Source organism: Tasmannia lanceolata, unplaced genomic scaffold, assembly GCF_043159265.1.
Source record: "Tasmannia lanceolata isolate RefF3 unplaced genomic scaffold, GAP_Taslan_0.1 ptg000019l, whole genome shotgun sequence".
NCBI lineage: Eukaryota > Viridiplantae > Streptophyta > Magnoliopsida > Canellales > Winteraceae > Tasmannia > Tasmannia lanceolata.
This window is the reverse complement of record NW_027518696.1, coordinates 20,350,964-20,357,429: the sequence shown is the minus strand read 5'-3', so window position 1 is coordinate 20,357,429 and position 6,466 is coordinate 20,350,964. Positions and strand designations below refer to the sequence as shown.

At 40.4% G+C, this 6,466-nt stretch overlaps 1 pseudogene; it reads left to right on the top strand.

Moving 5' to 3' along the window:
- The first annotated feature begins 3,619 nt into the window (after positions 1 to 3,619).
- Positions 3,620 to 5,329, top strand: LOC143852848 (phospholipase A1-Igamma3, chloroplastic pseudogene; annotated as a pseudogene).
- The last annotated feature ends 1,137 nt before the right edge of the window (positions 5,330 to 6,466 follow it).

Here is a 6,466-nt window from a genome sequence, read left to right as displayed (position 1 = left end):
ATATAGTTATCAAAGCATTTTTCTCAATAAGATGCTACTATGTCCCAATACTCATCAGCAATGATACCAACTTCGTCCCAGGCAAAACAAATTGCCGAAAAGTGCCAAACCTCAATAGTATTAGTGTATAAGCTCCCTAAATGGTAGAGGGGGTTCAATCAAATTATTCCTACTAAAAAAAAAAAGTATACAACGCGAACCCAAGTTTACTCAACATCCATGATCCTTGGCCTAAAAAAAAAATCTATCCAATTATGCTTTGCATAGAGCTCACCAGGAAATGATGATTGATTTTCAAACAGAACAGTGCTATACCAAGTTTGTAGTAACCGATTTCAATGACAAACTATTTCACTTATCATTCAACAATAAAATCTTAACATGCATGTATAGATATCCATTTATACTAATGTGAATAAAGCTTCTTTCCCAAACTTGGACAGAACTTGATCAACAACTTCCTTCTTTATATAACCGTCTAAATTCATTTCAAGATCCTAAAATTGTTTTAGGGATAACACAAAGTTTGAACATTTTCTTCCAACTGGAATTTGCTTAAAGGTTTGGCTTGGGGGAATTAATAGAAATGACAGAATTCTCACTTACCCACAACATAGCCTAAATGGAGCACATATCAAGAATATAATCAACATAACAGGTATAGCTTAAATGGCCTAACTGTACACCTTAAAATTCAACCAGGCTATAACCTTATCTTCTTTTACAGGATTAAACAAAAGATCCTCTTGCAATTTTTAGAGGAGATTGTGAAATTCCAAACTAAAATTTCACATACTAAACTCCTTAAAAGAAAATTCATAGCAAATGCTATATAGCCAAACCAGATCTGAACTTGCACGAATTTCTATTCATGAGTGAACCATCATTTTATAACTTTAAACACCAAAGCCTTAAATCATCCTCACACACAAAAGGCTCTTAAGGTATTTGCACATAAATTTGGACAAATTATGAACACAGAATACATATGCTCATCACTCGAACATCATAAGATCTAAATGTAAGAAATGCAAAATACGAGGAATACCTAGAAATGCAGATCAAGAGGATTTGCTGACAATAGCAATGCTGATTAACGCCAGAGACCAGATCAATCTCTAAGAGAATATGCAGGATCCCTCCAAGAAAATATAATTTTGCCAAAAGAACACAAGTATAAAAACAGAGATAATGAAAAAATTTCCAGTGATAACACAATATTCAAGCTCTCTCTCTCTCCACAGATCTGAAGATGAAAACAACGCAGTCGGAGCTCCGGCAAGTCTAGCTAGAGAAGAAGGTCTAGAAATCCCCCTTTTCGATCTCTCTTTCTCTTCTCAGATCTGAGATTTCAGATCTCAGATCTGAGTCCCTTTCGAATTTGAAACGAAAATGGAAATAAGGCTTTGAAACCAATAGATCTGAGATCCAAAGTTGCAAATCGAAATTCGTAATCGGAAATCGGAAAATGATCAGAAAGTGATCGGAATAAAATTGTAATCGGAAATCAGAAAAATCGGTAAGGGAAGAGAATAACAAAGGGAAACCCAAATCTCGCTTTCTCTCTCTGATTTCCGATCTTAGATCTCAGATCCCAGATCTCAGATCTCTTTTTCTCGGCCGGAGCTTGGAGGTGGTGAAAATAGGTTTAATGGAGATAGAGGAAGCTAGAGGAAGAAGAAGAAGAAGAAGAAAAATTAAAACCTGGCCGGAGGATGATCGGAATTTGGCAGATCCGATCGGAGAAGATGATCGGAGGAAAAACAAAACAGAATCTCTCGCTCTTTCTTTCTCTATTTTTCTCTCTTCTCTGATTTTCAACAAAAATGAAAAATCCTCCTCCCCTTTCCGATTTCTTCCTCTCTTCTCAGATTTGAGATCTTAGATCTCAGATCTTTTTTTTTTCATTGACAGATTCGAAGGCGGGAGAGATAGTGGTGGTGGGTAAAGGAATAAAAGGAGAAGAAGAAGGAGAAGAAGAAGAAGAAATCGGAGCTTGATCGGAGGCTCGCCGGAGATGGATCGGAGAAGGCGATCGGCAGAAGAAAATGGAAAACCCAAAATCGCTCTTTCTCTCCCTCTGCTCTCCGTTTTCAACGAGAAATGAACAGTGCCCCGGTTTCTTATTATTTTTTTTTTATATATATAAAAGAGGCTGTTGATAATGGCACTACTATTTCTGATGAGGCGCGCGATTCAATAATCGCACCTCCGCCGCTTTGTCTTATTAGGAGAAAAACAAAAAGCCATTATTTGATTTTCAAAAATACACCCCCTCTGCAGATTATTTACCCCCCTTACAGGTTTAAACTACGACACTGTTTCGATCCGTTCGCTGATCAAACAAGCTCGGATTCCAACAAAATTTTACAGGGATCTAAGGGGGACCTTAACCTAGCCTAGGGTTGAATTTGGGGTCCTAACTTGGTGATTGGATGGGGTTTTGCTCGAGCACCGCGAACTTGGGTCCGGTCAAAATGGGGTGTCTACAGTATATTAAAATCCAAGAGCCCTCCGGATAATTCTATGGAGGCGAGTGGTGTACACTGGTCAGGACATTAAAGCAGAATAGAAACAGACCCAACAAGCATCGTCCTTGCACACTAACACACAACAACCATCGTCCTTGCACATTAACACACAACACGTTTTACACGTTACTTGGGACCAGAGGAAAAGTAATGCGTACTGTGTGAAAATGTCTGTATTGTCAGGCAACACACATATCAGGATTATTCGTTCATAACCACACATGACTACTAGTATATTAAAATCCAAGAGCCCTCCGGATAATTCTATGGAGGTGACTGGTGTACACTGGTCAAGACATTAAAGCAGAATAGAAACAGACCCAATAAGCATCGTCCTTGCACACTAACACACAACAACCATCGTCCTTGCGCATTAACACACAACACGTTTTACACGTTACTTGGGACCAGAGGAAAAGTAATGCGTACCGTGTGAAAATGTCTGTATTGTCAGGCAACACACATAACAGGATTATTCGTTCACAACCACATATGACTACTAGTATATTAAAATCCAAGAGCCCTCCGAATAGTTCTATGGAGGTGAGTGGTGTACACTGGTCAGGACATTAAAGCAGAATTGAAACAGACCCAACACGCATCGTCCTTGCACACTAACACACAACAACCATCGTCCTTGCACATCAACACACAACACGTTTTACACGTTACTTGGGACCAGAGGAAAAGTAATGCGTACCGTGTGAAAATGTCTGTATTGTCAGGCAACACACATATCAGGATTATTCGTTCACAACCACACATGACTACTAGTATACTAAAATCCAAGAGCCCTCCGGATAATTCTATGGAGGTAAGTAGCGTACACTGGTCAGGACATTAAAGCAGGATAGAAACAGACCCAACAAGCATCGTCCTTGCACACTAACACACAACAACCATCGTCCTTGAACATTAACACACAACACGTTTTACACGTTACTTGAGACCAGACGAAAAGTAATGCGTACGGAGTGAAAATGTCAGTATTGTCAGCCAACACACATATCAGGATTATTCGTTCACAACCACACACGTCTTACTCAACTAGTTCGGATAATGTGTGCCTTCTCCTTTAAATCACCCCAAAACCCAAACAGGAGTCTCCAACTTACAAACAAACCTGAAACCATCAAAGATGGCATCTGTTGTCTCAACGTCAGAAAATCGAACTAAGGATGAGAAGAGCCTCCAAGAAAAATGGAGGGAAATTCAAGGGTCCAACAACTGGAAAGGACTCTTAGACCCCATGAATTCTCACCTCCGCAGCGAAATCATTCGCTACGGAGAGTTCTCTCAGTGCTGCTACGACGCTTTTGACAAAGACCCACGTTCCAAATATTGCGGGTCATGCAAATATGAAGGCCCCCAATTCTTCGAGAAGCTCGATATGGCCGACCAAGGCTACGAACTATGCCGATACCTCTACGCAACCTCCAATATAAACCTCGCAAAGTTCTTTCAGAAATCGAATATCAGCGACGTATGGAGTAAACACGCCAACTGGATGGGTTATGTTGCAGTATTAAAAGACCCAAATGAGATAAAGCGATTAGGAAGACGTGACATAGTTGTGGCCTGGAGAGGAACTGTTACCCATGTGGAATGGATCCATAACCTCAAAACCAGTGTCGTTTCTCCCAACTTTGGCCGGGACCCTGAGGTGAAGATGCTAGCTGGGTTCTTTGATCTGTACACTGCTAAAGAAAAAGACTGCAATTTCTGCTCCTTCTCTGCTCGGGAACAGATTTTGGCCGAGATCAAACGGTTGGTGGATAGATATAAAGGCGAGGAACTGAGCATTACCATCACAGGACATAGTCTCGGAGGCGCCCTCGCTTTGATGAGCGCCTACGACCTCGCCGAGATGAAAGTCAACGTGGTTGATGGTAGCCAAATCCCCATCACTGTCTTCTCCTTCTGTGCACCCAGAGTAGGGAATCTAAGGTTTAAAGAACGCTGTGAAGAGCTCAATGTGAAGGTTTTGAGGGTGGTCAATGCCCGTGACATCGTGCCCAAGTTTCCAGACCCTTTCCAGTGGAGTTACGCCCATGTGGGGGTGGAATTGATGTTGTATCATACCAATTCGCCGTTCCTAAAAGCGACATTCGACCTGGTGTGTTCACATAATTTGGAGGTCCTTCTTCACCTTATAGACGGCTACCATGGAAAGGGACACAAGTTCTCCTTGGACAACAAACGTGACATTGCTCTAGTTAACAAGGACGGTGATTTCTTGAGAGATGAGTATTGTGTGCCACCGCAGTGGAAGCAGGACCCCAACAAGGGGATGGTTCGGAACGTCGAGGGGAAGTGGATCATACCAGAGAGGACAATAGAAAGTACTAACTCGTACTTCATAGCCCAGTATCTGGAACAAGTAATAAAGCAAGAAAAATCACCCATGGGAAGCCTACATGGTAGCCGTCTATAAGTAGTATTTTGAAATGATATTTCCACCCTGTTTCTAGCATTCCCGTCACTTGTACTCTCTACATTTCCACGCTCTTTGGGCCACCCAAGTTTAGTTTTTTAGAATTCGTGTGAAAGTGTTTTAGGTGTTTGACGGTTGTGTTTTGAGTTAATCTTCTAGAAGTTATTATCTTGTTTTTATCTTTGGGTTGAGAGTTAGAGTTAAGCAGCTATTTTACAGGGTGAGATGTTTATCAGCTGAAGTCATGTGAAGCAAGTTAAAAAGAGAAAAAAACGTGGTTGTTAGACGTACAAGTAACAATATGTATATAAAGGATGTTTTAGTTATTTATTTTGTATGAAAAAAAGATATAAGAAACCGCCCACTCTCTTGTGTTGTTTTTTCTAAAGAAAAGCTTTATTCTTCACTTATGAATTTTTATTTTCAACAAAGTGGTATCACAGCAGAAAGCATTGGGACATTGAATTCCCGGTTTGGCAACCGAGAGGCGGGGGGGTGAAAAAATTTACCCTTTTGAAACTTTACAATTTCACCCTAGTTTTATCTTTCTTAATCAATTAGGTTTAGTTAATTATAATTGATGATATAATCTCAATTCTCTAGTTAATTTGCTAATTGATTTTCGATGGCCTAAATAACAAAGTATGAAGTCAAATTTGATTTCAATGCTAATTAATCACTCTAGTGAACATAACATCATGCACAAGAGAGAGTAAGAGAGATAAGTACCAAGAGAGAAGAAGACACACACAAGGATTTTATAGTTGTTCGGTCTTTAAACCCAAAGACCTACTATACTCATCTCAAGTTTTGTTTCCTTGAGGGATTCCACTAAATGAAGATTCGGTACATCGAGGATGGCTCTGTGTCCTCCACACTCACCCACGAAGATGGCTACGCGTCTCCGAGCACTCGCCCACAATCTCTCTATAGTGGCAAAAATTTGATCCCTTAAAATCTTCCGAGGGATTTAAGAATGGTTCCCTTTCCACCGTACAATGAAGCTCACAAGAAGAAGAATAAGATACAGTCTCTTTCTAAGCTTGATTATAAGTTTACCCTCAATTGATTCTCTCACATAAGGTTACAAGTGAAGCCTAATCCAATCTCTCATGTATTTCATCTAGATCAAGGGGCAAGAAAAGGAGAGAGTAGATTTTATCCAAAAATGGTTTGCAAGTGTTTGTACAAGGGTAAGATTGGTTGCAAAACCATTAAGTGTTGTTTTGAAACCATTAGAATGCATAAATAGTGATTCCCAGCTCAAACTAGTCGTTGGAGGGCATTATGGTACAAACTATGCCCAAAAAACTAGCTGTTATAGCCTCCAACCACTAGTTTCTCACTAAAGGGATGGTCGAATGGAGTGGCCCAATCGCCTGCGCCTTGTGCGCTGTTTTGTATACTTAAAACTAGTTTTTAAGTAGTCCGGTCGACTGAGAGGGGTGCGGTCGCCCGGTCTGCAAAAAACTGGTTTTTACAGTTTTCAACTGCCGGTTTG